At 36.3% G+C, this 11,958-nt stretch overlaps 1 protein-coding gene across 6 annotated transcripts in view; it reads right to left on the reverse strand.

Annotated features, from left to right (window-relative positions):
- The window catches only part of SRBD1 (S1 RNA binding domain 1), a 199,460-nt gene that overhangs the window by 33,355 nt on the left and 154,147 nt on the right, over positions 1-11,958 (reverse strand). The gene's annotated exons all lie outside the window — the stretch shown is intronic.

Raw genomic sequence — 11,958 nt, forward strand, 5'->3', positions numbered from 1 at the left:
GGGGCGCCTGGTGGCTCAGTCGGTTGAACGTCCGACTTCAGCTCAGGTCATGATCTCACGGCTTGTGAGTTCGAGCCCCACATCAGGCCCTGTGCTGACAGCTCAGAGCCTGGAAACTGCTTCTGATTCTGTGTCTTCTTCTCTCTGTCCCTTCCCCACTTGTGCTCTGTCTCTCTCTGTCTCTCAAAAATAAATAAATGTATATAAAAAATTTAAAAACAAATTAAACTAGATAAACTGCAAAGCAATAAAAAATGGACAAGTTCCTAGAAACACAGAAATTGCCAAAAATGGGCTCAAGAAGAAACAAGAAAATCTGAACAGACTTAAAGCAAGAGATTCAATCAGTAATCAAAAATCTCCCAACAAAGAAAAGCCCAGGACCAGACAGCTTGATGAATTCTACCAAACATTAAAAAAGAATTAACACTAATCCTTTTCAAACTCTTCTAGAAAACAGAAGAGAGGAGAACCCTTCCTAACTCATTCTATGAGGCCAGCATTACTCTGAAGTCAAAGCCAAACAAAGATAACATCAGTAAAGAAAACTATAGACCAATATTCCTTGTGAAGATAGATGCAAACATCCTCAACAAAATACTAGCAAACAAAACCCAACAGTATATTAGAAGGATTAAACACATGATATACATAGGATGCATTCAGTATATGTGGACTCAAGAACCACATACGTATTTTTTTTCAGGTGAAAAATACTTTCTCTTGGCATTTTTAAACTTTAAAAATTTTGAAGTGATCTCAAAATCAGAGGATAACATGCAAGGAATTTCCTTAGCTTTCCCTCAAATAAGTACCTCAGTGTATATTTGCAAACAACAAAGACACTGTCTTACATACCACCATAGAATAATCAAAATCAGAAAAGTTATCACCGATGTACTATTATCTAATGTAGAGCCCATACTCAAATTTCATCAACTCCCCCAATTGTACTTACAGTATTTTTCCTCCCCATCCAGAATTCAATCCAGCATCACACACTACACTTAGTTGTCTTATGTTTCTATATTCTGTGCTAGGCAGCTTCCAAGATGGTTCTCACTGATCCAACTCCTGGTATGCAGGTACTTTGCAGCCTGTCTCCTTGAGTGTAGAACTCACTCAGGAGTCTTATCTGCATGAATTATCACTAAGATTATTTTACCACTCAGTGACCTAGTTATGTGAAAAAGTATCTTCAATTTTTTTAAATTATGTCCTTTTAAAATATTTATTTATTTATTTTGAGAGAGAGAGAGAGAGAGAGAGAGAGAGTGAGTCAGAGAGTCAGAGACAGAGAGTGCAAGCAGGGGAGGGGCAGAGAAAGAGAATCCCACAGCGCAAAGCCCGACGCGGGGCTCAATCCCATGAACTGTGATATCAAGACCTGAGCAGAAATCAAGAGTCAGATGCTCAACCAACTGAGCCACCCAAGTGCTCCATATTTTCAATTTTGATTCAATCAGGATTTAAAATAGTAGACTTAATAGTGTACCATATATGCTCATTGTCCTCATTTATTCCAGACTGGAACAAATTCATGAACATTATACCTATACACTGAATTAAATCTTCCTATTTTTTTTGTATTTGAGGGTTAAAAAACCTTGTATTTAATTATAAAGAAAAATGGTATTTAACTTTATCATAGGTATAAGGGTATTACTTTGAGAAGCTTTTATTTTGAATTATGTTTAATTGTGTAAGACGTATACATATACACATACATGTGTGATAGGTATCTTGGTTATGGTCTAAAATGTACTTCCTACTGTGTATCACGATCAAAGGGTATGAAAAATAATGGTCTAAGCCAGTCATGGTGGTCCCATTCCATTTATTCCATGATGGCAAATGAAATACAAGGGTAAATCTGCTAAGGGCTTTAGAATAAGCCTTCTTTACTAAGAGGTTAAAGACTAACTTAAATAAAGACCCTTGTATATAGAGCCTTATGAAGAGCTGGATCTTTTCTTCTTTTCATTCAAATAGGACTACTGGAGCCAGGGTAAGCACTGTATCATGTGATTGGGACAAGCTTGAGGACAAAGCTGACTCCGTGAGGATGGCAGGTGGCACACATGGCTGGAATGTAGTTCTTCATGATACTCTTGAGACTTTATATTAACCAGTTCTGAACTCACCACTACTCTGACCTTATTGTAATGAAATTTCTCTACTATTTAATAAAGAATAATAAATTTACTTATTGTTCAAGTCATGTGGAATTGGGATCTCTGATGTTTTTCTAACGGATGTTATTGTATCAAGGGGCTCAAGGTCTAGTGGGAAGGTTTGAGACAACAAAAACAGCAACCAATAACTTTACTACCAAAAACCCTTGAGATTTTACTGTCAGGCATTGTTATAAGGCTTTACAATATTATCTAATTTAATCCTTACAACTGTACAAAATTTGCATGTAATATAATGTGGCATCTTCACACGTTAAGAATTTATTCTAAGGAAATAGAAAGATATGTGCAAAGATAGGACGTGTGTGTACGCACAATCTAAAAATACACTCAGATGGGACTGATACAAATAAATTATAGTCACCAATGTGAACTATTATGAAGTCACTAAAACATGTAAATTAGAGCAGCTATTTACCAAAACACCCTGTAAGATAACTTATGGAGTTCAAATATTTTTTAATTCCTCTAGTAGGGAGACTTACGTTAGAAAATTTTCTGCAAGAATTGCTGTGACCTATACTCCTGGGTTTGGCCTACATTCTTCCCCAACTTTTTGCTTAGGAAAAGTATTAAAAAATAAACACTGTTTTCTAAAAGTACAAATCACCTACCTTTAGGGGAGGAAATAATGAACGAAGTTCCATACTGTCCCACAATAATATCTGTGGCAGTAAAGCAGAGGCATTGATTCTGTCATTCTAAAAACGTTTTCTAAGCGACTGTTATGCACCAGGCACTGGGCTGGCTGTGCTGGGTGTTGTGAGTACAGGAAAAAACATATGAAGTCCATGCCTTTAAGAAGCCCAGTTGACATCTGTGAAAAGCTGAGATGAGGCACACACCCCTACTGGCAGTCATGAGTAGAAGAGCAGGAGGACCCCAGGACTGGCTATGCTAATGGTCAAGGCCTTGATGCCAGAAAAATGAATTACTCCATTTTTTAAAAAATTATCTAACTGAATTGTTGGATAAGTTACTTGAATTGTAGAAACAGTCTGTTTCAAATTCTAAGAAATATTGTTTGGGCCATTACATTTTTACCTAAAATTTATGAGATTTTAGGAATATAAGCACTCATTCATGCCAGTCAGCTTTTTTGAGGTCAGAATCCACGTTTTTATTATTACTCCACCACAAACTTCTGAAGAATTGCTGATCCAAACTGCTCTTTTTTTTTTTTTTTTGTCCTGAAGCACTAAAATTATCTCACAACTATTTTTAAAAAGTCCTTCCAGATGAAACCTTGTCTGTGGACTATAACTTTTACAGCAGTGAAACTGCACTTCGCATATTCCATATTAAACTTTAAATTTATTCCCAAGTTGTTTTCCCTATAATATTCTTGAGTATTTTCTTTATAAATTAATCACTCACTCATGGTTCTTCTTACCTCTTACTATCATCAAAATACAAAATGCAATTAGGAATTAAAGACGCAAAAAAGCTTTACAGGGAAAGTCTAGTCAATCACATAAAGCAAGGTGACTTCCTCATCTTGCATTGACTTTTCTTTGACATGTGACAGTTTTAAGAAGTCATCTAGGGGAGTGGGTACTGATGACCCATGAAAGGCAGAACTGATAGAAGAATGGAGACATTTCAGAAAATAGAATATGTGCTTAAGAGTAGCTCCTTCTCTACTTCTTCAAAGCCAGTATACAGTATATTCCCTTTCAAGACTAAGACAACGGTCAGCACCATAGAAATACTGTATTTAATCTTCTAAAAACCTACGTGTTCTAGCTCTACTAGATCAGAGATATTTATATGTAATGAGACAAATGCTCTTGATAAAAGCCTTTAAAATATTTCTTCATAAACGCATTCTTTTAAGAAAAAATAGTTTGAACACTAACAGCATATTTTTATTTTTAAATGAACAAATTATACAGTGAACAATTCATTATGCTTATGGGACTCTGGGAATTAAGACGGCAAAGGGCATCAGTCTTTCAGTACTGGAGGGACTTTTTTCCAGACCTGGAAACATGAAGTATGGCCAGTGGTCATAAGAGGGGGAAAAACAACACAGGAAGAGATTATCTTTGTAAATCCTCCTCCCTTAAAAAAATCACATGGAAGGTATGCTGAAGACTCCTTTATTGCTAACTCAGTATTTAGGCACCCAGTTTAGTTTGCATTAACTTACGCTATTTAACAGAAACCAATTTATTCAAGCCAACTTGACAGAAAGATCCCTGGGGCAACTGTCTTCCTTGTCCTGCACAAGACAAATGGAAACTAATTTTTAGAACCCAACCTTCTACCCTGACTCTAGGGCTAGAGTAGCCCCACTCTTAAGGCATGGATCTTCTGGGGGTTCTCAGAGGAGTGCCTACAGTTCTTCCAGTGACGTCTTCCCACTATGGATGGCTAGAACCCCTGTGTTTCCAGGGCAATGTATAACCTCTGGAATCTCCACTCAGCTCCCAAAGCCTCGGCAGCTTTTCTATGTTAGGCCTATGGAGTCTGTGCCTACATGTGTGCACATTAATATCTGGTTAAAGATATTTTGAAAAAAAGCAAGACTTCTACTTTTTTTTTTTATGAAATTTATTGTCAAATTGGTTTCCATATAACACCCAGTGCTCATCCCAACAGGTGCCCTCCTCAATGCCCTTCACCCACTTTCCCCTCCCTCCCACCCCCCATCAACCTTTAGTTTATTCTCAGTTAAGACTTCTCCTTTATTTACAATCGAGTAATTTGTACCAGAGTATTTTTCCCACCATAAACAACTAGAAAGCCAGGCATAATATATCTAATTTTAGATGTTAGACAATAAGCAATGCAGGTCTATGATTCTAGAGAGAGGAGAGCTACATGAGATGAGTCCCATAGCTGCCCATGATCTGTCTGACTTTGGAGACTGTGGCACGGGGAAGTGGCTAGCAGAGCACAGCCATCTCACTGAGCTGGGGAAGCAAAGATTAGAGTTCTGGCCAGCTGAAGTAACTGGACTTTTAAGAGTGGGATACCAGAGAGAACGGAGCTTTAAAGAGTAGAACTCCAGAAATTTGTATGACACTCTGAAAGTATTTAGCCAAATACTAAGCTGCATATACCCAGGGCACCAGGACAAGACTCTATAAGACAAGTTAGAAAACAGCTGCCTGGGAGTTTTGGACTATACAGAGACTTCTGAAAATGCACAGAGCTGGGAGACACAGAATGTCCCTATCAGCCAACAGTGGAGAAACCTCAATGAACACCCAGATACTCCAATAACACTCTAGAATGGACAGGCCTTAGAAGTGGGGCTATTGTATCCATTAATCAGTTGATGGACATTTAGGCTCTTTCCATAATTTGGCTCTTGTTGAAAGTGCTGCTATAAACATTGGGGTACAAGTGCCCCTATGCATCAGCACTCCTGTATCCTTTGGGATGAGCACTGGGTGTTGTATGGAAACCAATTTGACAATAAATTTCATATAAAAAAAAAGTGGAGCTATTGTAGTTCTAGAGTAGGGGGTGACTCTACACCCATCCTAACAAAGTTTATTAAGTAATCCTTGTCCAGATAAATTCACTGGTGTATTCTACGAAACATTTGAGGGAGAAATTATACCAATTCTCTACAATCCCCTCCAGAAAACAGCAGATTTATTTATACAGACCTTACTTGAATTACGATGGCGTTACATCCCGATATGCCTACCGAAAGTTGAAAATATCACTAGGTCAAAAGTGCATTGAATCCACCTAACCTACTGAACATGATAGCTTAGCCCAGCCTACCTTAAACATGTTCAGAACACTTACATTAGCCTACAGCTGGGCAAAATCATCTAACACAAAAACTGTTTTATAATAAAGTGTTAAATATCTCCTGTAATTCATTAAATACTGTCCTGAAAGTGAAAAACAGAATGTCTGTATGGGTACAGAATGGTTGTAAGCCTTGTTGTTTACCCTCAGGCTCATGTGGCTAACTGGGAGCTGTGCTTGCTACAGCTGCCCAGTATCACGAGAGCATCATACCCCATGTTGCTAGCTCAGGAAGAGATGAAAACTCAAAATTCCAAGTACGGTTTCTACGGAATGTGTATTGCTTTCACACCATCTTAAAGTTGAAAAATCCTAAGTGAAACCACCACAAATAGGGGACTATCTGTCACGACACAAAAGCAACCAAGATGTTCTGCAGGAGGTAAATGGATAAACTGGCACATCCAGCCAATGGAATATTAATCACTGCTAAGGAGAAATGTGCCATCAAGCCCTGGTAAGATTCGGAGGAACCTTAAATGCATATTACTATGTGAAAGAAGCCAATCTAAAAAGGCTACACATTATATGGTTCTACCTCTATCGAATTATGGAAAATGAAAAACTATGGAGATAATACAAAGACCAGTGATTATCAGGAAAAGAGGGAGGAATCAGCACAGCATAGAGGATTTTTAGGGTAGTAAAACTGCTTTGTATACTATAATGGTGGATACATGTCACTAAACAGTTGTCAAGACCCACAGAATGTATTATACCAAAAGAGAATCTTCATATAAACTGTGGACTTTGGGCGATATTAATGTGTCAATTGTAATAAATGTACCATTCTGGTGCAGGAAGTTGACAGGAAGATAGTGCATATGTGGGGACAAAGAGGATATGAAAACTGTCTTTCCATTCAATTTTGCTATGAATCTAAAAACTGTTCTAGAAATAAAGTTTTTAAAAAGTTTGAAGTTTATTACAAAAAACCCACAACACTCCTCATAAGATTCAATCTGATGTGACAGAAAATTAACTGATTGCTGGAATAAAATTCAATACTATTTAAAAGAAGACAACAGAATTTGTAATCTCAACATCATCACAATGTCCACCATACAATAAAAAAATAACTAGACAAAGAAGCAGGCAAATATGCCCCATAACAGAATGGGCATGGAGAACCATCAATAAATAGAAACCAACCTTGGATAAACCCAGATATTGAAAACAGTAGACAGGAACTTTCACTCATGCAAAGGAAATATGGTCATAAATGAATAGATATGAAATAGCAGAAGATAAATGGAAACTATAAATAACAAAATGGAAATTCTAGACCTGAGAACATAGTATCTGAAATGAAAAACTTACTGGACGGGTTTAACAGCAGACTGGAGAAAAGCAGAAAAAAGGGAGATCAACAGAAATCATTCTGTCTGAAGAACAGAGATAAAGTAGAGCCTTCACAGCCTGTGTGACAATATCAAAACATTTAAATAGGTGTAATTGAAAAGAAGAGAGAATTTGAAAAAGTCATGACCAAAATTCCCAAAATATTTTGAAAAACTTAATGTATACAACAGAGAAGCTCAGTGAAGAATCTTACGAAGGATAAATATTAAGAAAGCCACATCTATGGATATGATAGTCAAACTACAGGAAAATAAAGAGAGAGAAAATTATAAAAGCAGACAGAAAGAAAGGACACATTGCATATGAGGAACAACAGGAGAAATGGCTAACTTCTTATCAGAAACAACAGAGGCCAGAGATGAAGAAATGACATCTTTAAAGTGCTGCATTCTCTTATGTGGATCCTGAGAAACTTAACAGAAACCCATGGGGGAGGGGAAGGGAAAAAAAAAAAAAAAAGAGGTTAGAGTGGGAGAGAGCCAAAGCATAAGAGACTGTTAAAAAACTGAGAACAAACTGAGGGTTGATGGGGGGTGGGAGGGAGGGGAGGGTGGGTGATGGGTATTGAGGGGGGCACCTTTTGGGATGAGCACTGGGTGTTGTATGGAAACCAATTTGACAATAAATTTCATATATTAAAAAAAAAATAAAATAAATTAAAAAAATTAAAAATAAGCATAAAAAAAATAAAAAAAAATAAAGTGCTGCATTAAAAAATAAGACTCAAAGTTAAAAACACCAAATTCTGTATCTTTCAAAGAAGGAAAAATAAAGGCACTTTAAGGTAGATGAGAACTCACTGCCAGCAGATTAGCACTATAAAAAATGTTAAAGGGAATTCTTCAGACTAAGGAAAATTGATACCAGATGGTAAATATGATAAATATATAATTATGTTCTAATTTTATTTAAAAGACATACGACCATTCAAAGCAAAAATTACAGAATAGTTTGGGATATATATATGAAAATAATCACACAAAGAATGAAGGGTAGTGAGGTGGTATAATATTAACTCTCAGCAGACTATGAAAAGAATATAAATTATAATCACTAGAGTGACCACCAAAAAAAAAAAAAAAAAAAGCCAAGAAGTACAGATGAAAAGTTACTAAAAGAGTTAAAACAGAAAACTAAAAATTATTTCATTTTCTGTTAAAATAAAGCAGAAAAGGAAGAAAGGATAGAAAACAGATGGGATATATAGAAAACAAATAGCAAAATTGTAAATTTTAATTCAATCATATTAGTACACTAAATGTTAATGAAGTAAATGTTTCTATTAAAAGGCAAAGATTGTCAATTAACAAGAGACATACAGTAAATTATAAACAAATTGGTTGGAGGTAAAATGATCGAAACAAATATACTATGCAAATATTAAGACTACGAAGACTAGAGTGGATATATTAATATTAGACAAAAAAGACTTCAACACAAAATGCTTATTACCTAATTACAGAGCTTCAAAATACCTGTAGCAATTCAATTGTTAATTGTTTTTACCTAAGAGAAAAAAAATTTTTTTTCATCTAAGGGAAAATTTTAAATATGTTCTCCCAAACCTTGTACAAAATATTTATGGCAGTTTTATTGACTAATAAGAAAAAACAGAAAACCCCCCAAACTAGGAATAGCCCAGGTGTCCATTAATAAGAGAATGGGTTAAAAATGTAGTTATGTTCATATTATGGAATACTATTCTGCACTAAAAAGAACTACCGATACATCCAAAAACATGGATGAATCTCACACATGTTAAGCTGACTGGAAGAACTCGGGTGCAACAGACTATACATTATATGATTCCATTTATGTAAAATTCTAAAACAGACAAAACTAATCTATGGTGAAAACATACGTGTTCTGAGTGTGAGAAGGGACAGTTGTAAATTTTCTGGGATGAGAGGAAAGTTCTACATCTTGATATGCATGGATTACACATGTCAAAACTTATTGCACTGTATCACTTTGCCCTTTTTTGTTTGTAGATTATATCTTAAAAGAAAAGAAAAAAGAATGGTAAATAAATAAAAATACCTAAGTTTCTGAATCATTAAGCTGGGAACAGTGATGCCCTTAACTACAGCTCAGTCTCAGGATTCATAGCTCTGGAACAGATGGCTGGGATACAACATATAGACCACTTCTGGTTTTTGTTCTTTGGAATCCGATGGTAGATGTTCTTCCCAGATATCTCACCTCCTGAACCTAAAAGGTAATTCTTTTTTGTACAAAGTAATTTGCAAATCCAGAATCATTCTCAGCACAGCTTCAGTAGACCGCATAGGAACTTAGTTAATGACAAATGCACTCAGTTAGATGGCACAGACTGGCTAGTTAGCCGCTTGTTAGTTCTCATTAAGAACTATCTCATTGAGATCCTGCCCTAAAAAGTTATCATGATGATTAAAAAATTTAAACATAATGTGTAACTTCTTTATGAAGTATGAAGCTAAAAAATGAGTCTTTGCTATCATACTAGTTCAGTGTTAAAATTCTAATCTAGTTTGGCTTTCATTTTGTCTTCTAGTAGGTGCTCTTATGTCCCCTAGTGGATACGGGTCGATATGGTAGAAGAAAGATAAGGGCAATACTAGCTAAGTAAAGGTCCATAAATCCTAAATGCCTGCCTTGCCCACATGCTTTTCCAAAGCAATGCCTCATACCACCCAATTCACCACAAAAAAAGAAAAACATTAACACATCTGAACTGGACCACACCTATCTGCCCCATGTGTGGTCAAATATAGGACCTGGACTAAAACATAATCCTAGTTTATGACACATGCATGAACAAATGCATACCAATTAGCTAGACATTTTGACCTGACATAATACAAAGAAGTCGGCATTTCCACTGTAAATCTCTGTTTATAAGATTTATAGCTTAGTCATAAAAGCAGACTTAAGAAAAATGTAGGGTACAAACATTTAGCCATGAGAGAGAAATTTCCCTTTTAATAAATTAAAAGTAACACAGTGTGTAGAAAATCTGATCTGAAACTTCTGTGTGTGTGAATGTGCACGTGAGAGAGAGAGAGAGAGAAAAAGAGATCCTTGTGCATAGAAATTTTGACAGTCTACTATTTAAATTATTAGGTGGGGACAGGGGGTAGAGATAAAAGGAGGATATAATGTAAAGTAATAAAAAATGTTGTTTCCTCCCCAAATTGTAAAAACTAGGTTCCCTGTCCATATTTCCAGTAATAAGCATTAAGGATACATTTTGTCTCCCCAAATTCACATACATATACTCATATGTGGCCACACATACAGCCATATATGAAACATCTTCCGGTCCATTAAAACTGTGGACAGTACATTTTTCCCAATTACACCTGAGGCTGACAACACCAGCACAGAATCCATATTCATGTACTTCCACAGGTGAAGCATTAATATAGTAAGGCAAGGTTCCCTTTTGTTTGCCTCTGTCCCCTGCCTCTGTATGGCTCAGCCTAGGAGCTCCACAGAATCTGAAACAATTATTCCGCACCTAGCTTTCTGTAGTGGGAGTGAAGACAGGGTTCCCAAACTCCATCCTCTACATCACTTTTATCCCCAGGTCCTTTTTTATTTTTATCTAGAGTATTTATCATCTACTACACACGGGTTTGTTGTGTGTGTGTGTGTGTGTTTGTGTGTTTAAAATATATAAATTTATATTTATATTTCATTCACTTCTATATCCTGGCACACAATAGGTGCTCAATCCTACTACTGTTTTAGTTTGCATTTCCTTGAGCACTGGTTTAGTTGAGGATCTCTTTGTGTGTTTGCTAGCCAGTTAGACTTTCCTCTGTATTCCCACTTCCTAACACTATGCTCCTTAGCACATGGTGCAGACTCAATAAATTACAACTTAAAGGCATAAAGGAAGGAACAATCAAGAGCCAATTTCTGGCAGTTTTGCTTTTGGATTCTTCTTGATGAAGCTGGGAATTTGGTTTAAGAAAAAGAGTTGCCTTAAAATAAAAGGAGATGCCAGTGACTAGAGATTGTTTAAGGGCATTACAGCACTACAACCCACATTCATATTATGGGAAAACTGTCCTAGCAAGCACCAATCAACAGCACGCTCAGGTGAAATCCGAAAATGAAATCTGAGATGCCCTAACATGGCATGTTAAGGCTAACCATGGTCACAGGGTCTCTCATTCCAAGCCACCAAATCCTCTGGTGAACAGTTTCTGGTATGTTTCTAGGTCAAAAACAGTTCTTGTTAACTCATAGACTAATCTCTGAGGCTATTAATTAGAAAAGCTTAAGTCTTTCTTCTCTTGGCAACTGAATTAAACTTACGCTTCTGCCATTTTGAACATAAGCTAAAGTACAGCATCCTGTCACACAATAAAAGAAGACCAAGGAAGCTAAGAGATTTGACCTAGAATGTAAAAAAATCTTTACAAAGTCCTGACTTGCCAGCTCTCAGGTCAAGATTTCTGAGACTCATTCATAGGACTCCATTTACCATGGACGATCTCATCACCAGGATGAATAAAAATGGACTTAGGCACCTTTACCAGAAAGGAAGGTCAAAGAGCAAACTTTGATACAGGTACATAACCTTGATATCGCTAATAGGTTTGGGGACAAAATAACTTTTTTTTAGGTTTATTTATAT

This window comes from Panthera tigris, chromosome A3, assembly GCF_018350195.1.
Source record: "Panthera tigris isolate Pti1 chromosome A3, P.tigris_Pti1_mat1.1, whole genome shotgun sequence".
NCBI lineage: Eukaryota > Metazoa > Chordata > Mammalia > Carnivora > Felidae > Panthera > Panthera tigris.